Here is a 22,254-nt window from a genome sequence, read left to right on the forward strand (position 1 = left end):
GGCATTTTTGGAGGGAGGCAATTCATTGTTATCACCAGATTTTTAATGGAAACAAAAGATGAGAATCATGCAAGTGTTATAAGATCACAGCTGGGATTCACTATAGATTGCATGCTTTTGGAAGTCAGATGCTATCTATATACCAAAGCATATGGAAGTTCCTGGGATAGGGGTGGAATTGGAACTGCAGCTGCAGGCCTATGCCACAGTAACACCGGATGGATATGAGCCACATTCATGACCTATGGCACAGCTTGTGGCAATGCCAAATCCTTAACCCACCGGGCAAGGCCAGGGATCCAACCTGCATCCTCACACAGACTATGTGGGTCCTTAACTCACTGAGCCACAATGAGAACTCCAAATGGTTTTTAAAATGAAAGTAATAGTGACATCTTTTTCTCCACTAGGAGTGTCATGTATATAAGCAAGAACTGAAAAATCAAAAGGAAGAGACTGAAAGAGGCAGGCCAAATACAGAGAACAGTGAAGACCAGAAAGCAAAGAAAAAAGAGAAGAGAAAAACAACAAACAATCCCCCCCCCACCCGCCGCTACCTGCCCCACATGCACAGGAAAGGAGGGGAAGGAGAAAGAAATAGATTGGAAACAAAATAGAAATGCAAAGAAGAGAGAGAAAGAAAAGGAAAGGGCTCTCTTTGTTGGACTGCAATAGTTTATTTCTTTCCCTTGTGCCCTCTCCCCAATAATCTCTTCAAGGCAAATGTTCCTTAGAGATCCAGTAGAAAAAGAAGTTTTACAGACTGAATGAAGGTGCATGAGATTCTAATTTTAGCTTAATGTGATCATAATGCCTTTGGCAAGTCACTGTCTTATGACCTGAATTTTCTTTATCTGCAACATTTAGATCATCAATGTTAGTAAACCAGAAAACGGCCCCTCTCTCTGTGTAAGCTGTATTTCAAAAGTTCATTTTAAGGTGATCCAACTCGAAGTAAGGATGCATTTTCCTAAAGACACAGTGTTAAAACAATATCACAACAGATCATACAAACATTTAACATATAATGAAAATATGATGAAATCAAATGATGGATAAAAAAGGAACAGGCCTATTGGTCAGCTGGGCACTTGATAAGCTGGGGCACGCCTCTTTTCTCATTTCCTTTCTCACTCATGTTAATAAACTGGGGGATGTGTCTGTACTTCGAAGAAGAAAAAAACAGCAATACCCAAAGTGCGCATTTGTACATGAGAAGCAAAACTAGTTAAATCTCCTGATCCAGTGGTAATGAACCCAACTAGGACCCATGAGGATGCAGGTTTAATCCCTGGCCTCACTCAGTGGGTTAAGGATCTGGCATTGCTGTGAGCTGTGGTGTAGGTCACAGATGCAGCTTGGATCTGGCTTGCTGCGGCTGTGGCATAGGCCAGCAACTATAGTTCCAATTCAACCCCTAGCTTAGGAACTTCCATAGGCCATGAGTGCAGCCTTAAAAAAAAAAAAAAAAAAAGAAAAGAAAAAAGAAAAAAAAAGAATAAGGCAAACATATATTGAGATACATAAGAATGTACCAATTGGAGACGGGATTAAGATGTCGGAATAGAAGGACTGGAGCTCAACTTCTCTCCTAAAAACAACAAAATTCACAACTAAAGACTGAGCACACTTCACCAAAATGGATTGGAAATCTTAAAAAAGATACCCTACTCCAGAAGAAAAAGAGGAGGCCACATCAAGAGGTAGGAGGGGCGATTTCACAATATAAACAACCCCATACCTCCTGGGTGGGAAGCTCCACAGACTGGAAACTAACTGGTTCACAGAGACTCACCTACAGGAGTGAGAGTTCTGAGCCACACATCAAATTCTCACGTGTGGGGATCTGGCACAGGGAGAAAGAGCCCCAGAGCATAAGGAACTGAAGGCCAGTGGGGCTTGTGCGCAAGAGCTCCATGGGACTGGGGGAAACGGAGAACCCATTCTTAAAAGGCCCACACAGACTTTCACGTGCACTGAGTCCCAGGGCAAAGCAAAGTCTCCAAGGGAATCTGGGTCAAACCTGACCGCAGTTCTTGGAGGACATCCTGGGAAAACAGGGGTGAATGTGGCTTGTTGTGACGGAAGGACATTGAAAGCAAAGCTCTCGGGAATATTCAGCAGCAGTGCCTTTCTCTGGAGGTGGCCATTTTCGGAAAATCTGGCCCCACCCATCAGTCAGCTGCTGAGAAGCCCCAGGGCAAACAACAACCCAGGTGGGATCACAGCCTCACCCCTCAGTAAACAGGCTACCTAAAGACACCTAAGGCACACAGCTGCCTCTAATCCCATCCAGAGATTAAGCCCCACCCACCAGAGGGATTAGAATCAGCTCCTCCTACCAGGGGGCAGGCATCAGCCCCTCCCATCAGGAAGCCTACACTAAGCCCCCATACTGACTTTAGCCACAGGGGGGCAGACATCAGAAGTAAGAGAGGCTACAACTCTATTATCTGTAAGAAGGTCACCACACCAAAAACCCATAAAAATGAAAAGACAGAGAACTATAACTCAGACGAGGGAGAAAGAAAAAAACCCAGAAAAACAGCAAAGCCATAAGGAGATTCTCAGCCTCCAGGAAAAAGACTTTAGACTGTTGATGCTGAAGAAGATACAAGACATTGGAAATAAACTGGAGGCAAAGATGGATAATTTACAGGAAACACTGACCAAAGAGATACAAGATATAAAACTTAAACAAGAAGAGATGCAAAATACAATAACTGAAATAAAAAATTCACTAGAAGCAGCTAACAGCAGAATACAGAAGGCAGAAGAACAAATAAGCAAGGTGGAGGACAGATTAGTGGAAATTATGGATGCAGAACAGAAAAGAGAAAGAAGATTGAAAACAAATGAAGAAAGTCTCAGAGAACTCTGGGACAACGTGAAACACAACAACATCCGTATTAAAGGGGTGCCAGAAAGAGGAGAGAGAGAGAAGGAGACAGAAAAAATATTCCAAGAGATAATAGCCGAAAACTTCCCTCACATGGGGAAGGAATCACTCACTCAAATCCAGGAAGCACAACGAGTACCATACAAAATAAACCCAAGGAGGAACACCCCGAGACACATACTAATCAAACTGACCAGAATTAAAGACAAAGAGAAAATCTTGAAAGCAGCTAGGGAAAAGAAACAAATAACATACAAGGGAACCCCAATAAGGCTATCGGCAGATTTTTCAACAGAAACTCTGCAGGCCAGAAGGGAGTGGCATGATATACTCAATGTGATGAAAGGAAAAAAACCTCCAAACAAGATTACTCTACCCAGCAAGGCTCTCCTTCAGATTTGAAGGAGAAATCAAAACCTTCACAGATAAGCAAAAGCTGAGAGAATTCAGCAATACTGAACCGGCCTTACAGCAAATACTAAAGGAACTTCTATAGGCAGAAAAGAACAAGAGAAGAAGGAAAGGAAAAAGAGCAGCAAAAACAAATCCAAAACAGTTGATAAAATGGCAATAAGAACATACATATCAATAATTACCTTAAATGTGAAGGGACTAAACGCCCCAACGAAAAGACATAGACTGGCTGACTGGATACAAAAACAAGACCCATACATATGCTGTCTTCAAGAGACCCACTTCACTTCTAGGGACACATACAAATTGAAAGTGAGAGGATGGAAGAAAATATTTCATGCAAACGGGGATCAAAAGAAAGCTGGAGTAGCAATACTCATATCAGACAAAATAGACTTTAAAATGAAGAATATTTTAAGGGACAGAGAAGGACATTACATAATCATCAAAGGATCTATCCAAGAAGACGTTATAACACTTTTAAATATCTACACACCCAACACAGGTTCACCACAATATATAAGGCAACTGCTAACAACCTTAAAAGGAGAAATCGACAATAACACAATCATAGTGGGGGACTTTAACACCCCACTTACAGCAATGGACAGATCAACCAGACAGAAAATCAATAAGGAAACACAGACCCTGAATGAAGCATTAAACCAGATGGACTTAATAGATATTTATAGGACATTTCATCCAAAAGCAACAGAATACACATTCCTCTCAAGTGCACATGGAACATTCTCTAAGATTGACCATATCCTGGGCTACAAATCCAATCTCAGTAACTTTAAGGAAATTGAAATCATATCAAGCATCTTTTCTGACCACAATGCTATACGACTGGAAATCAACAACAAGAAAAAAAAAATGAAAAAAACGCAAACACGTGGAGACGCAACAACATGCTACTAAACAAGCAATGGATCACTGAAGAAATCAAAGAGGAAATTAAAAAATACCTAGAAGCAAATTACAACAAAGGTACGACACTCCAAAACCTATGGGATGCAGCAAAAGCCTTCTAAGAGGAAAGTTTATAGCAATACAAGTCCACCTCAGGAAACAAGAAAAAGCCCAAATAAACAAGCTAACTTTACATCTAAAGCAGCTTGAGAGAGAAGAACAGACAAGACCTAAAGTTAGTAGAAGGAATGAAATCATAAAGAGCAGAAGAGAAATCAATGAAATAGAAACAAGGAAAACCATAGAAAAGATCAATAAAATGAAAAGCTGGTTCTTTGAAAAGATCAACAAAATTGATAAACCCTTAGCCAGACTCATCAAGAAAAAAAGAGAGAGGACTCAAATCAATAAAATTAGAAATGAAAAAGGAGAAGTAACAATGGACATCACAGAAATGCAAAGGATCATAAGAGACTACTATATGCAACTATATGCCAACAAAACGGAAAACCTAGAAGAAATGGACAAATTCTCAGAAAGGTACAATCTTCCAAGACTAAACCAAGATGAAATAGAAAAGATGAATGGACCATTCACAAGCACTGAAATTGAAACTGTGATTAAAAACTTCCAACAGACAAAAGTCCAGGACCACATGGCTTCACAGGCGAATTCTATCAAATATTTAGAGAAGAGCTAACACCTATCTTTCTGAAATTATTCCAAAAATTGCATAGGAAGGGATACTCCCAAACTTGTTCCATGAGGCCACCATCACCCTGATACCAAAACCAGACAAAAATACCACAAAAAAAGAAAACTATAGGCCAATTTCACTGATGAACATAGATGCAAAAATCCTCAACAAAATACTAGCAAACCACATCCAACAATACATGAAAAGGATTGTACATCATGATCAAGTGGGATTTATCCCAGGGATGCAAGGGTTCTTCAATATCTGCAAATCCATCAGTGTGATACAACACATTAACAAACTGAAGAATAAAAACCATGTGAGCCTCTCAATAGATGTGGAAAAAGCCTTTGACAACATCCAACACCCATTTCTGATAAAAAACCCTTCAGAAAGTGGGCATAACGGGAAGCTACCTCAACATGATAAAGGCCATATATGACAAACCCACAGCTAACATCATTCTCAATGGTGAAAAGCTGAAAGAATTCCCGCTGAGATCAGGAACAAGACAAGGATGCCTGTCTCGCCACTACTCTTCAACATAGTTCTGGAAGTCCTAGCCACAGCAATCAGAGAAGTAAAAGAAATAAAAGGAATCCAAATTGGAAAGGAAGAAGTAAAACTATCCCTATTTGCAGATGACATGATACTATACCTAGAGAATCCTAAAGACTCTACCAGAAAAATGTTAGAGCTTATCCATGAATTTGGCAAAGTTGCAGGATACAAAATCAATACACAGAAATCGACAGCATTTCTATATACTAACAATGAAAAAGCAGAAAAGGAAATTAGGGAAGCAGTCCCGTTTACCATCACATCCAAAAGAATAAAATACCTAGGAGTAAACCTACCTAAAAAAACAAAAGACCTGTATTCTGAAAACTACAAGCCACTGATGAAAGAAATCAATGATGACACAAAGAGATGGAAAGATATACCATGCTCGTGGAATGGAAGAGTTAATATTATCAAAATGACTATACTACCCAAGGCAATCTACAGACTCAATGCAATCTCTATCAAATTACCAAGGACGTTTTTCACAGAACTGGAACAAAATATTTTAAAGTTTGTTTGGAAGTACAAAAGACCCAGAATAGCCAAAGAAAAATGGAACTGGAGGAATCAGGCTCCTGGACTTCAGACTATACTACAAAGCAACAGTCATCAAAACTGCATGGTACTGGCACAAAGACAGAAATATAGATCAGCGGAACAGGATAGAAAGCCCAGAATTAAACCCATGCACTTACAGCCAACTAATCTATGACAAAGGAAGCAAGACTATACAATGGATAAAGGATAGCTTGTTCAATAAGTGGTGCTGGGAAAACTGGACAGCCACATGGAAAAGAATGAAATTAGAATACTCCCTAACACCATACACAAAAATAAACTCCAAATGGATTAAAGACCTATATATAAGACCAGACACTATCAAACTCCTAGAGGAAAACATAGGCCAAACACTCTCTGACATAAACGACAGCAAAATCTTCTCAGATCCACCTATCAGAGTATTGACAATAAAAAGAAAAATAAACAAATGGGACCTACTCAAACTTCAAAGTTTCTGCACAGCAAAGGAAACCCTAAACAAAATGAAAAGACAACCCACAGAATGGGAGAAATCTTTGCAAATGAATCAACGGACAAGGGATTAATCTCCAAAATTTATAAACACCTCCTACCACTCAATACCAAAAAAACAACACCATCAAAAAATGGGCAGAAGATCTAAACAGACTATTCTCCAAAGAAGACATATAGATGGCCAAAAGACCCATGAAAAGATGCTCAACATCACTCATTATTAGAGAAATGCAAATCAAAACCACTATGAGGTACCACGTTACACCAGCCAGAATGGCCATCATCCAAAAGTCTACAAACAATAAGTGCTCGAGAGGGTGTGGAGAAAAAGGAACCCTAGTACACTGTTGATGGGATTGTAAATTGGTGCAACCACTGTGGAAAGCAGTATGGAGATTCCTCAGAAAACTAAACATAGAACTACCATTTGACCCAGCAATCCCACTCCTGGGCATCTATCCAGAGAAAACCATGACTCGCAAAGACACATGTACTCCAATGTTCATTGCAGCACTATTTACAATAGCCAAGACATGGAAACAACCTAAATGTCCATCGACAGAGGAGTGGATCCAGAAGAGGTGGTACATATACACAATGGAATATTACTCAGCCATCAAAAAGAACAAAATACCAGCATTTTTAGCAACGCGGATGGACCTAGAAACTATCACGTTAAGTGAAGTCAGCCATACAACGAGACACCAACATCAAATGCTTTCACTGGCATGTGGAATCTGAAAAAAGGACAGACGGAACTTCTTTGCAGAACAGATGCTGACTCACAGACACTGAAAAACTTATGGTCTCTGGAGGAGACAGTTTGGGGGGTGGGGGATGTGCTTGGGCTGTGGGATGGAAATCCTGTGAAATCAGATTGTTATGATCATTATACAACTACAGATGTGATAAATTCATTTCAGTAATAAAAAAAATTTAAAAAAAATCTCCTGATCCTTATTTCCTCCCTCAACTCATTCATGCCCTACAGGTGTATGCTTCTTGCTCCAGTACCTGTCCACATTTTATATTGGGTGCAAATTCCAGTCTCTTCATAGAACTGGAGTTTTGGTTCTTCTGAAGTTTATTTCTATTCTGTTTTTATATGCCCCCTTCAATTTCCATATAGATACTTCAGGCTTCAACCATAAAGTGTTATTTTCCTGGTCACCAGCCTTCACTTTTCATTCTCAACCCCTACCCACACCATTCCGCCGTCATTTATATCTTCGACCAAAGTCTAACATATTAAGGGTTAGGGAATGCTATCTTGATTGTGAATGCTCTGATATATACATTAAATAGTTGAAATAGAGCAGGGAGGGAGACAAAATACTCTCCAGTTTCTTAGGAGGAAGGAGGTCAGAGTCCTTTTCTTTTCTTTTCTTTTTTTTGTCTTTTTGCCATTTCTTGGGCTAGGGGTCTAAACGGAGCTGTAGCCGCAGGGCTACACCAGAGCCACAGCAACGTAGGATCCGAGCCGCATCTGCAACCTACACCACAGCTCATGGCAACGCTGGATCCTTAATCCACTAAGCAAGGCCAGGGATCGAACCCGCAACCTCATGGTTCCTAGTCGGATTTGTTAACCACTGAACCATGACAGGAACTCTCCCAGAGTCCTTTTCTTCGTCAGGAAGTAGAAAGATGGATGCAGAGACAGAGAGGAGGAATATAAAGATGGTTTTATGTGTCTGCTGGCCTGGATCCATTTAGTCAAAGAGAGGGCAAATCCAGCTAAAAACAGAGGTAAGGTTTGGCTCTAAATTGATTCCAAAGGATGGACATATACATGCAACCCATTCTGCAGATGAAAGATGAAATTGAGAGTTTATGTCCAAAGATATTTCCAAAGATGTGTGATGACTGCAGAAATTGTATCAGAGAAACGAGTTCCTAAGAACAGTGTTAACAAATGACAGAGGGAAAGCAGAACTCTTCCTTCCATTTGGGTAGAACTGCCTCTATACACAAGCACAGCATGAATCAGAAGAAGTAATTAATACTGAGAGAAAAATAATAAGCCATAAAATATAATCAATTCAAATAGAGTTTAAGCAACTGTAAGGCTAGAACCAAATAATGGATGCTAACTTCCATTTTTAGAAGAATGTAATCATTATTTGACTACTTCTGTTCTGACAAACAATGGCATGATAGATTGAGTCCAAATTATTTGCAAGTAGACTCTTAGTCAAGAGGACTTAGAACAGGAGTTGTGTTGACATGCAGCCATTCTCAACAAAGAGAAACTCAAATTCCCAGCAATAGTTGCTTCCATTTTTGGAGGGTCATCCTAATCCATAGACCCATGAGGCATTAACTGATGAGGGAAAAAAAAAGCCCTTAGAAATCACTAGTACCACTCCTTGGATATTGCCCCTTGGATGAAAATCATTTATGTACATTTCAGTATAAAAATTCTTTAGATTTCTAGATTGGAGTGAATATCTTTGCTAACTAAATTTGCTACTAGGGTACAAAAAAATGTGGCAATAAGTTAAAATACTTGTTGGAAAGATATTTCCCTTCAAAATTTTTGGTCAATTCACATTCATTATTATTATTATTTTGCTTTTTAGGGCTGTACCCTCAGCATATGGAGGTTCTCAGGCCAGAGATCTAATAGGAGCCACAGCAATGCCAGATCCGAGCCAATCTGCGACCTACACCACAGTTCAGGGCAACGCCAGATCCTTAAACCACTGAGCAAGGCCAGGGATCAAACCTGCAACCTCATGGTTCCTAGTCAGATTTGTTTCCACTGCGCCATGACAGGAACTTCCATTACTATGCTTATTTATAAAACTAGTTGCCGTTGACTGAATACTTGAATACTGTACGCCCTTTGCAAATATCCTCTTATTTAACCCACACAATAACTCTGAAAAAAATGGGCATTATTTCCCTTTTACAGTTGGGGACCATAAGGCTCAGAAAAGAGCTAATAACAGAGCCAAGATTAGAGCACATTTTATCTAATATCTAGTATTCTACTATGTTGCATCACCATGGCAACATTTTTTAAAAGATAGTAGAAAAATAGGAAAGTGTAAATACTTCTGCTTGCTCTAGTATGTGATTTTTCAAGCATCCTTAAAAGATGTGTGCAAGTACAGAGTCTACTGATGTTTACTTTAAGGAAAAGACAGCCATAAAGAGGGTTGGCATACTGAAAGTATTTCAAAATTCTACTTCTGATTAAATGTGAAAAATCCAAAAGCTTCAGAAGTTGTCCAAATCACCATTTAACAGTATGGTGAAGTGATTTTGGGCTCATCTGTTATAACAGGTAACAGACAGCAGGTAAGACTAAAAGGTTGCATTGGGTCTATTTCTCTTTATTTTTCATGTGGAGCTTGAAGAGCTAACTCTTGGTAAGCAGAAGTCATTCAAAATTTCACCAGCTGTTCACCAGAGATCAACAAGGAGCTTGGATTTCACGGGGGTTAAGAAATAGCTCTCTTCTTGCTTCAGGTTTTGCCATAGGTGGGGCGGGGTTCCCCAGAGAACAGACTCTAAGACAGAGATCAGAATGCACACAGCTTGAGATCAATGCCTGTGAAGGGGAAAAGAAAGAAGATTGGACAGAGGGAGAAACTGAACTATGATATAGTTTTAAAAAAGATCTTAGTCACCCCAATGACGAATGCTGATGATGGAAGGGCCCTAGAGAATAATATTATAGGTTGGGGTGGGGTTGGGTTTTTATAACCGTGTTGACCAGTCACTGGCTCTGAGTGCCCTGAAAGAAGGCGAGATCTTAAGGCAGCCCTGAGAGGGCTGACAGCTGAAGGTGGTCTGCTGGCCACACTCCCGGTAGCTAAGGGAATAAATGTTTCAGTCCTGAAGGGGGGTCAGAGCAGTGCATCACCACGTCCTCAGGATTGCTGCCTTTGACCATGTGCCAGTATTGCTTTGATTATTTAAGACATATGGAGTGAGTCATCACAAAATGCCCCAGAAATGCCCCAGCTTTGTGAATAGTAACCTTGCCTGTTGAATTTATTGGGCTCTAAGGAATTCCTATTAGACTTGAGACCCTCACTAGAAGGGCCAAATGGTGTCTGGAAAGTTAGAACTTAGAGTCAGGCTCAGTTTTTTCCTGGGAGCAGGACAAGAAATCCCAGTAGTCAGTGAGAGATGACCAGACGACTGAAAGACAGAAGCCAGGTTAGGAAGGAGAGAAGACCTTTATGCCCACCTATCTGTGTAAGAGGATGGTGATCCTTGCACAGGCAGATCTGGGACTAAAGCTCTTTTATGAGCTGGACTTAGCCAAAAGGCTCTAGCTTGCTGATAACTGATTTAAAAGATCAGCATTAAAAACAAGAGTTAAGGAATCTGGTTGGTTTTATTTGCATTCAGTACCACAGGATTTCTATCTTGTAGGACCTTGGGCAAAACCCTAAAGCTCCTTATATCTCAATATCTTCATCTATTAAATGTATGTAATAATAGTGCCTGTCTCATAGGTTGTTAGGAGTAGGTGATAGTCCATGTTTGACACCGAGCAGACTGTCTGGCACTTATCAGATTCAGTTAAGCAATTTTTGGAATTGATGTTGTTGTTAGGTTTTTTATCACATTGAGTTAACGGAATATTTTCTGTCAAGCCGGTATTTGCCTACATTTTGGAAAGAGAAGACCAGGTTGAAGAAAGAAGATAATTCATTTCAACAGTTCAAGTGAGTTGTTAAAATTTTTAAATAATAATCAAAGAAAAAGTTGTTTGGAGATTCTTTGCACTATTCTTGCCACTTCCTGGTAAAGACTGAAATTATGTCAAAATAAAAATTGAAAAGAAAAAGCTCTTTGACTTACTTTGCTGGGATTATTTGGGATAGAAGCAGGCATCTAGGACCCTTGACTATTTTTATGCTGCTTGGTTTTACATAATTACATGTTTTTAATTTATTCCTTAATTTTGGTGAAAATATAACTCTAATTAATTCATGTTATGGGAATAAGAAAAGGAGTTTGTGTCCCTATTTAGAACAGAGAAAAAAGGGGAATATCATATCTATAGGGTATAGATGAAATGCAAGCAGAGGAAATTAAAGTGAGAAATCTTCAAGAACAAGGTAAAAACACAGGGAAAAAAAGGCCAGAAAGGCATGTGGCGCTATATTTTTTGCTCATTTCCTTCCTGGAGATTCTTCTTTCCTGGGGAAAAAAATGAATGACCATTTATAAGTACTTACTGTGCACCAGGCACAGTACTAGGTGCTTTCACATGTTATTTATTCATAACAATCCTGTGGCAAAAAAAAAAAAAATATATATATATATATATAATTGCATTTTACAATGAGAAAAACTGAGATTTAGCAAGAACAATTAGGTTTCCCAAGACCACACAATAAGTGAAGGAGCTGGAGAGAGAGTGCAGCATGGGTTTAAGGTCAGATTGGGTTAAATGTCCATCAGAAAGTGAATGGAAACACAAATTGTGGTATATCCTTATAATGGAACACTTAGCAATAAAAAGGAATGAACTTCATGTGTGTAATATTGCATCATTTTGAAGTAATTATGCTGAGTGAAAAAAGCAAGATAATAAAAAGCACACATTGTGTGATTCCATTTATTTGTTTACTATGCTTTTTAGGGCCACACCCAAGGCAGATGGAAGTTTCCAGGCTAGGGGTTGAATCAGAGCTACAGCAGCAGCCTACAGCACAGCCACAGCAATGTGGGATCCAAGCCACATCTGCAACTTAAACCACAGCTCATGGTAACACCAGATCCCTGACCCACTGAGCAAGGCTGCATCCTCATGAACACTAGTCAGATTCCTTTCTGCTGCCCACAACAGGAACTCCCTGATTCCATCTATATAACTCTAAAAAATGCAAACTAATCTTTAGTGACAGAAGGTAGGAGAATGGTTGCTTAGAGATGGGGTGGGATAGGGAGAAGACTTTTGGGCGTGATAGCTATGTTCATTCCCTTGATTGTGGGGATGGTTTCATGGGTGTATATATCTGTCAAATACCATTTTATATACACCTGATGGATGTATAATTATTTCACATCAATTATTCCTTGATAAAGCATTGTTTTTCAACAGTGGGTTGGAATCCTTATTATACAACTTACAAGTGCTTAATCTCTGAGGATAGTTTCTTTATCAGTTAATAACGTTGATGACATCTACTTCAGAGAGTTGGTGTGAAGATTAAAATAAATCAATGAGTTAAGTGTTTACTATAGTTGGTTTTACAATAGCAAATAAGTAGCAGATATTACGCAGAAAATCTTAGACTCTTAAGTTCTTCCCTCTTAGAGCGTTCTCTAGTAAGTAATGTTTGTCGTTATTTTATTTATAGCTATAATTCAAACAGATCAATCTTACTCCACAGCCTAAGATCTTCCCACTAAACCAGGATAAATTTTATGATTTAAGGAACATCATCCCTTGATGGGGAAATCAAGCCCAGAGTCTTCTGCATAAAAAGCTGTTTTGTCTAAAGCCAAGTTTGTCCATGTTGTGGCTACTGTACTCTTCAACTCTAGAATTTCTCTTTAGTTTTTTTTTAAATTCTATTTCTTTATTGAAATTCTAATTTCGTTCACACATCCTTTCCCTCATTTCCTTTAGTTCTATGTCCATGTTTTGCATTAGTTCTTTGAGCATATTTAAGACAGTTGTTTAAAAACTGTCTAATATTTCCAACATATGGACTTAGAGATGGTTTCTACCTATTTATTTCATTCCTTGGAAAGAGCCATTCTTTCCTGTTTCTTTGTATGCCTTGTTTATTTTTGAGGAAAACTGGATATTTGCAACATGGTAACTGAAAGTCAGGTTCTCTCCCTTTTACAGGGTTTGCTACTTTTAGATTGTGGAAAGCTGTAGCAGTTGGTTTATTCCATGCTGTTTCCAAACTATTACTGTAAAGGCTGTATTCTTTGTCAACTTGGTCACTGAAGTCTCTGTCCCTTAGCTTGTGTTCAGCTAGCTTTTTCATAGAAATTTCTTTGAATGCTGAAAACCTCCAAGTCTTAGCAAATTGGCTCTGATTTTCAACTTGCCAGGGTCACCATGCCAAGATCAGCGCAAGAAAAAGCTTAGGGTCTTCTTCGGTGTTTTCCAAGCATGTGTCTTATTCTGTGCATGCACATGACTTTCTAAATCCCCCCATATACATAGCTGCTTTTGAATGCCCTAATTTCCCAAATAAACTCTTCCATTTTTGCCTCAGTCTACTGTATGTTTCAACCATAATCTCTGCCCCAGGTATCTGAGGACTGTTAATTTGGCTTGCAGTGTTTTCAAGCTCTTTCGTCTGAGTTCTGGTTAGGGAAGACAGAGTGGGACAGCTAGCACCTGTCCTTTAGCTTGCCCCCTGTATTAGTCCGCTTGGACTGCTGAAACCAAATACCATGGCTTGGATAGCTTAGACAATAGAAATGTCTTTCTTGGAGTTCCCGTCGTGGCGCAGTGGTTAACGAATCCGACTAGGAACCATGAGGTTGCCGGTTCGGTCCCTGCCCTTGCTCAGTGGGTTAACGATCCGGCGTTGCTGTGAGCTGTGGTGTAGGTTGCAGACGTGGTTTGGATCCCGCGTTGCTGTGGCTCTGGCGTAGGCCGGTGGCTACAGCTCCGATTCAACCCCTAGCCTGGGAACCTCCATATGCCGCGGAAGCGGCCCAAGAGATAGCAACAACAAAAGACAAAAGACAAAAAAAAAAAAAAAAAGAAATGTCTTTCTCACAGTTCTGGAAGACGGAAAAGTCCAAAATTAAGGTTGCCACCAATACAACTGGACTTCTCACTGTGTCCTCACATGATGAAGAGAGAGAGTGAGAGAAACTTGTGTCTCTTCTTTCTTATAAGAGCACTAACCCTATTGGAGGAAGGTCTCACCCTTATTATCTCATTTAACCTCAATTCCACCTTTTCACAGGCCCTGCATTCACTGGTGAATTAGGGTTTCAACATATGAATTTCATGAGACACAATTCAGTGAGCAGCACCTTCAGACATATAAGAACAGACTTCACAACATGTGTGAACAGGGTCAGCTTTGCTCCCTCCAGAACCAGGAAACAGTCCCACAGTGGGAACAAAGGCTTTTGTCACTTTAAGACAGCAGCTTTTTTATGGTTGTGGCAGCATTATGACAACACTGCTTTAAGACTACTGACATTTTACTACAGTCACTTTATAAGACTACGGACTATCCTCATGCAGGGGCAGAGGGAGTGGGAGGACAAGTAAATCACTACCAAATCCTTCTATTGTTTTCAGGTGCCTTTTTCTTGATTCAGAGCTCATTTGGTTGCTGTAAATTTTTCTTTTTTCCCCCTTTTTTAAAGTTTTATTGAAGTATAATTGATTTACAAGGTTGTGATAACTTCTGGTATATAACAATGTGATTCAGTTATATATTTACACACATCAATTCTCTTTCAGACTCTTCTCCCACATAGATTATCACAGAATATTGGGTAGAGTTCTCTGTGCTATATAGCAGGTCCCCATTGACCAATCATTCCATATACCTCAGTGTGCATATGCCAATCCCAAACCCCCAGTTCATCCCTACCCTCTCCACCTGACCCCTTTGATAAGTATAAGTTTTACAAAGTCTGTGAGTCTGTTTCTGTTCTCCAAAAAAAAAGTTCATTTGTACCCTTTTCTTTTTCTTTTTTTTTTTTTTTTTTTTTAAGGGCTACACCTTCAGCATAGGGAAGTTCCCAGACTAGGGGTCAAATCAGAGCTGCAGCTGCCAGCCTACGCCACAGTCACAGCAATGCCAGATCTGAGCTGCATCTGTGACCTACACCATTGCTCAGGGCAACACAGGATCCTTAGCCCACTGCATGAGGCCAGGGATCAAACCCACATCCTTAGACACTCATCAGGTTTATAAACCCCTGAGCCACAATGGGAACCCCTGTATCCTTTTTCTAGATCCCACATATAAGTGATATCATATGATGTTTCTCTTTCACTAACTTCACTTAGTATGACCATCTGTAGGTCCATCCATGTTGCTGCAAATGGCATTACTTCATTATTTTTATGGCTAATATTCCATTCAAACAAATATTCCATCATTTGTTTCATCGAACATTTAGTTGTTTCATCCTGTCAATGGACATTTTGTATGTTTCCATGTCTTAGCTATTGTAAACAGTGATGCAATGAACATTGGGGTGCATGTATCTTTTCGTATAGTTTTTTTTCTCTGGATAGATACCCAGGAGTTAGATTGCTGGCTCATATAGTAGCTCTATTTTTAGCTTTCTGAGGACTCTTCACACTGTTTTTCATAGTGGTTGCACCAATGTACATTCCCACCAACAGTGTAGGAGGGTTCCCTTTTCTCCACACCCTCCCCAGCATTTATTGTGTGTAGACTCTTTGATGATGGCCATTCTGGCTAGTCTGAGGTAGAACCTCATAGTTCTGATTTGCATTTCTCTAATAATTAGTGATGTTGAGCATCTTTTCATGGGCCTACTAGCCATCTGTCTGTCTTCAGAAAAATGTCTATTTAGATCTTCTACCCATTTTTTATTGATTGGGTTGTTTTTTCATATTGATCTGCAGCAGGTATTTGTATATTTTGGTGATTAATCCCTTGCTGTTGCTGCAAATTTTCAACTGTTTTCCAGAGTCCTCAAAAAATTGGTTCTTTTTCTGCTTGTTTTTTTGATGTTTCTGTAGGAGAACAAGAGTGGGAAGCTTCCTACTCTGCCTTTTGCTGTCTTTATCCAAAAGACTAAGTTTTGCTAGCTTTTCATAAGTCTTATGTTATTCCTCAGACCAAAGCTTTCAAAATGCTTTTTACTTCTTTTAAACAAGACAAACTATTTTAGATCACTCTTAAATGAAGTGATGAAATGCATTTTAAAGAATGGAAAAATTATCCCCTCTAACTTAACAGAAAAAAGTGTAACTTAATAAGAATACAAGTGTAGGGATTCATGGAACTAAAGAAGGCCATTTGTGGGGATGCGGCCATGGGAAATCTGTGAGAAGCTAGAAAATGATTCTCTCCCCCTTTCTTTTCCACTCAGAGAGCACCAAAACTCGGGGTACTCTTCTCAGACAGTGTGCTGCATTTCTCTCTCTCCCTATAGAATGCATTTACATGTTTGGGTTATAGTTTGTGTTCAACAGAGAGCAACTGAGACTTCTTTTCTAATTCCAAATTCTCAGAGGAGAACTAATTCAGATTCCTTCAGGGATCAAACTCTATCCAGTCAGGAAGGGAGAAGGGTCATCTCCTATTAATATAGCTATACCAGCCAAACCTCTAGCAGGGAATTAAGGGAAAAAGGAAGAGGAAGCGGATGCTTCTCAATGGATGATAAACAGATACCCAACAAAGTATCTACCTCAATCCATTCTTAGATTTTTAAAACATTCAAATACAACTTAAAGAAGAAAAAAACCATGCCGAGGGGAGGAGGACAAGATGGCGGAGGAGTAGGGGGACACGCTCGCCCTCTCCCACAAACACAACAAAAAAAGCACATCTACAGAAGAAATGACTCGCACAGAACAACAACCAATCGCTGGCAGAGGAACCTAAACTCCAATAACGGCAAGAAGTTCGTGACATTATTGGGCAGAACGGGAGAAAAGAGGAGAGTGAGAGAAGGTGAATCCGAGCGGGACGGGCGCTCCCGAAAGGGAACTGCGGAGGAGAAAGGGATCCCGCACCCTGGAAAGTCTCCTACCGGGGGAAAGATCAAACGAACCGGAGGAATCTCCAGATGCAGAGAAGAGTGTAGCAGTAAGTCGGAGTACGGAAAAACGATCAAGAACCCAACGGACCATCTGAACTACGGGCACAGTCACCAAAAATTGAGACGCCTGGGTGGGGGCTGGGCACCGAATCCTCGGCTCCAGAGGTTAGTCCCCGGGAAAGGGCCGGGGGACGCCTGGGTGGGGGCTGGGCACCGAGACCTCAGCTCTGAAGGTTGGTCCCCGAGAGGGGGCCGGGGGACGCCTGGGTTGGGGCTGGGCACCGAGACCTCGCCTCCGAAGGTTAGTCCCCAAGAAAGGGCCGGGGGGCGCCGCCTGGGTGGGGGCTGGGCACCGAGACCTCGGCTCCAGAGATTAGTCCCCGGGCTAGGGGGCGGGGAAGAGCGGAAACTGCTTGGGAGGTCTCTAAACCATTTGACGGGGCAGAGACTGCCTGAGAGACTAGAAAACAAAGCTGTCGCAGAGGAAGGGAGCAATACTCTAGGGGCGGGGAAGTGGAAAGCCGCCTCAGAGGGAACCTGGGAGAAGAGCCTGGTCTGCGCCCGTGCTGGGGAGGGGAGAGAAGAAGGGGTGGGTCCCCATAGAATACCCCCCACGCCACAGCAAGCTTACAGGCCCGCTAGCTAGCAGAAAGCTGTGCTTCCCAGTGCATTCCCTCCCCCCACCCCCGCCACCCCCTACGCTCTCGCCGAACCTGGGCTGCCTGCCATCCAGGAGGGCTGGCCTCAACAATTGCCTGAAGCCTACCACCGCAGGGGCTCTCCCTGCACAGGCCTGCTTGCCCTTTGGAGGGGCTACACTTCCACAGAGCAGCACCAAACACCACCAGCCCCCTAGAAAAGGCCTGCAGCCCAGAAAAGCTAGAACAAGCCTAGCCAGGCCGTGAATAGATCGACCTAATTCTCCGACGGTTTTTCTGAGACGGGCTCCCCCGGGGAGGAGCCTCTTGAGTCTCCAAGGGCCTTGCTACACGCCCAAGACCCCAGGGGGTGCTAAGACCTAGGGGACCAGCTGCATAGGACTGCCAGCTCCAGGCAGGACCCCCTGCAGCCCGGAAAAGCTGCAACAAGCCTGGCCGAATTGGGAAAAGATCTCAGACGGTCTTTCTGAGTCGGGCTGTCCTGGGGAGGAGCCTCTTGAGTCTCCAAGGGCCCTGCTACCCGCCCAAGACCCCAAGGGGTGCTGAGACCTAGTGGACCAGCTGCATAGGACTGCCAGCTCCAGGCAGGACCCCCTGCAGCCCAGAAAAGCTGCAACAAGCCTGGCCGAATCGGGAAAAGATCTCAAACGGTCTTTCTGAATCGGGCTGCCCTGGGGAGGAGCCTCTTAAGTCTACAAGGGCCCTGCTACCCACCCAAGACCCCAAGGGGTGCTGAGACCTAGTGGACCAGCTGCATAGGACTGCCAGCTCCAGGCAGGACCCCCTGCAGCCCAGAAAAGCTGCAACAAGCCTGGCCGAATCGGGAAAAGATCTCAGACGGTCTTTCTGAGTCGGGCTGTCCTGGGGAGGAGCCTCTTGAGCCTCCAAGGGCCCTGCTACCCGCCCAAGACCCCAGGGGGTGCTGAGACCTAGTGGACCAGCTGCATAGGACTGCCAGCTCCAGGCAGGACCCCCTGCAGCCCAGAAAAGCTGCAACAAGCCTGGCCGAATCGGGAAAAGATCTCAAACGGTCTTTCTGAATCGGGCTGCCCTGGGGAGGAGCCTCTTGAGTCTCCAAGGGCCCTGCTACCCGCCCAAGACCCCAAGGGGTGCTGAGACCTAGTGGACCAGCTGCATAGGACTGCCAGCTCCAGGCAGGACCCCCTGCAGCCCAGAAAAGCTGCAACAAGCCTGGCCGAATTGGGAAAAGATCTCAGACGGTCTTTCTGAGTCGGGCTGTTCTGGGGAGGAGCCTCTTGAGTCTCCAAAGGCCCTGCTACTCGCCCAAGACCCCAAGGGGTGCTGAGACCTAGTGGACCAGCTGCATAGGACTGCCAGCTCCAGGCAGGACCCCCTGCAGCCCAGAAAAGCTGCAACAAGCCTGGCGGAATCGGGAAAAGATCTCAGACGGTCTTTCTGAATCGGGCTGCCCTGGGGAGGAACCTCTTGAGTCTCCAAGGGCCCTGCTACCCGCCCAAGACCCCAGGGGGTGCTGAGAACCAAGTGAAATCTGCTACCATCGTGGGGTGGACCTCCCAGTCCTGTCTGCCCTCAGGAAGTCCTCCTTTGCTTCAAAGAAACACTGTTAGTCCCATCAACACTCCAGAAAAGCCACACTGCCTCAAAAAAAGATTGACCAACAACGACAGCCCTCAGGAAATATTCCACGGCAGTGACAAGGCAAACACTACCCGATAACGGAGAGTACAACTCCCTCAGGAGAAAGAAGACAACAAGCAAGATGAAGAAGCTGAGAAACCACCCCCAGTCAAACCAACAGGAGAACTCACCTAAAACAGTCAACAATGAAACTGATCTCTGCAGTCTGACAGACCTGGAGTTCAAAAGAGAAATAGTGAAAATACTGAAGGAATTAAGAGAAGATATGAACAGCAATGCAGATACCCTCAGAAAGGAGCTAGAAAATATAAGGAGGAGCCAAGAAAAACTAGAACATTCATTTGCAGAGATGCAAACTGAACTAGGGGCAGTAAAAACCAGAATGAATAATGCAGAAGAACGAATCAGTGATATGGAAGATAGAATAATGGAAATCACTCAATCTGGTCAACAGACAGAAAACCGAATCAAAAAACTGGAAAGCAATATAAGAGACCTATGGGATAATATAAAACGAGCCAATCTACGCATAATAGGAATTCCAGAAGGAGTAGAAAAAGATAAGGGAATGGAAAATATATTTGAAGAAATTATCGCTGGAAACTTCCCAAATCTAAAGGATACTGGATTCAAGATACAAGAAGCACAGAGGGCCCCAAACAAACTGAACCCAAACAGACCCACACCAAGACACATCATAATAAAAATGGCAAAAGTTAGTGATAAAGAGAGGATCCTAAAGGCAGCAAGAGAAAAACAGAATGTTACCTACAAGGGAACCCCCATAAGAATATCAGCTGATTTCTCTACAGAAACACTACAGGCCAGGAGGGAATGGCAAGAGATATTTAAAGTGCTCAAAGGAAAAAATATGCAACCTAGAATACTTTATCCAGCAAGAATATCATTTAAAATAGAAGGGGAAATAAAAATTTTTCCCAACAAACAAAAACTTAAAGAATACAGCAACACAAAACCCAGGTTAAAGGAAATATTGAAAGGGCTTCTCTAAACCAAAAAGAAAGGAAGGAAAGGGAAGAAAAAAGAAAAGAAAAAAAAAAAAAAAGAAGAAGAAGAAGAGGAAGAACTAGGACAGAGGAAGATACAATCAGAGAGCAGTCATTCAAATAAGCCAGCATACAGATTTAATCATGAACATGCTTCAAACAAAATAAAATTAAAAAGAAAAAAATAAAAGAGTCATCAAAACCATAAAATGTGGGCAAGGGATGTTAGGAGGTAAATAATCCTTTTTGTTTGTATGTATGTCTCTCTTCTTAATTTTAATATAATAATGAAGTGTTTGAACTTACAGGACCATCAGGCTAAAACACACAATTATGGGAAGGGGTTAGCATACTTAAAAAACAGGGCAACCACAAGCCAAAACCAAATATTGCATTTGCAAAAAATGAAAAAAAAATACATTCAAGCAGATAATAACAGGAGACCATCCAACCAAAAAAAAAAAAAAAAAAAAAAAAAAAAAAAAAAAAGAAAGGAAGAATGGAGAACCATAGAATCAACTGGAACACGAGGATCAAATGGCAATAAATAATCATCTATCAATTATCACCTTAAATGTCAATGGACTGAATGCCCCAATCAAAAGACACAGAATGGCTGAGTGGATAAAACGGCAAAAACCTTCAATATGCTGCCTACAAGAAACTCACCTTAGGACAAAAGATACATATAGATTGAAAGTGAAAGGCTGGGGAAAAGTATTTCATGCCAATAGACATGACAGAAAAGCAGGAGTTGCAACGCTCATATCAGACAAAATAGACTTTAAAACAAAAGACATAAAGAAAGACAAAGAAGGACACTATTTAATGATTAAGGGATCCATCCAAGGAGAGGATGTTACTATCATCAACATATATGCCCCAAACATAGGAGCACCCAGATACATACAACAAATATTAACAGACATAAAGGGAGATATTGATGAGAATACAATCATAGTAGGAGACCTAAATACCCCCCTCACATCAATGGACAGATCCTCTAGACAGAAAACCAATAAAGCAACAGAGATCCTAAAGGAAACAATAGAAAAGTTAGACTTAATTGATATCTTCAGGACACTACATCCAAAAAAATCAGAATACACATTCTTCTCAAATGCTCATGGAACATTCTCAAGAATCGACCACATATTGGGACATAAAGCGAATCTCAATAAATTTAGGAGCATAGAAATTATCTCAAGTATCTTCTCTGACCACAATGCCATGAAATTAGAAATCAACCATGGGAAAAGGAAAGAGAAAAAACCTACTCCATGGAGACTAAACAACATGCTACTAAAAAACCAATGGGTCAATGAGGAAATCAAGAAGGAAATTAAAAACTATCTTGAAACAAATGATAATGAAGACACAACCTCTCAAAATCTATGGGATGCTGCGAAAGCAGTGCTCAGAGGGAAATTTATAGCAATACAGGCCTTTCTCAAAAAAGAAGAAAGATCCCAAATTGACAACTTAACCCTCCACCTAAATGAATTAGAAAAAGAAGAACAAAGAAGTCCTAAAGTCAGCAGAAGGAAGGAAATTGTAAAGATCAAAGAAGAAATCAATAAAATAGAGACTCAAAAAACAATAGAGAAAATTAATAAAACCAAGAGCTGGTTCTTTGAAAAGGTGAACAAAATTGATAAACCCCTGGCCAGACTCACTAAAAAGAGGAGAGAAAGAACCCAAATCACCAAAATTATAAATGAAAAAGGAGAAATCACA

General features: G+C 41.4%; 1 long non-coding RNA gene across 11 annotated transcripts in view; it reads right to left on the reverse strand.

Moving 5' to 3' along the window:
• Positions 1–22,254, reverse strand: part of LOC102161092 — a 148,709-nt gene that overhangs the window by 117,240 nt on the left and 9,215 nt on the right. For 2 of the 11 annotated variants that reach the window (XR_002335828.1, XR_002335831.1), the window contains one exon: positions 9,842–11,687. The exons of 7 other annotated variants lie outside the window; for them this stretch is intronic. This is a non-coding gene — a long non-coding RNA (uncharacterized LOC102161092). Of the gene's footprint in view, positions 1–9,841; positions 11,688–22,254 lie in introns of those variants that run through there. 2 more of the 11 variants (XR_002335832.1, XR_002335833.1) reach the window with 2 other exon arrangements.

Source organism: Sus scrofa, chromosome 9 (genome assembly GCF_000003025.6).
Source record: "Sus scrofa isolate TJ Tabasco breed Duroc chromosome 9, Sscrofa11.1, whole genome shotgun sequence".
NCBI lineage: Eukaryota > Metazoa > Chordata > Mammalia > Artiodactyla > Suidae > Sus > Sus scrofa.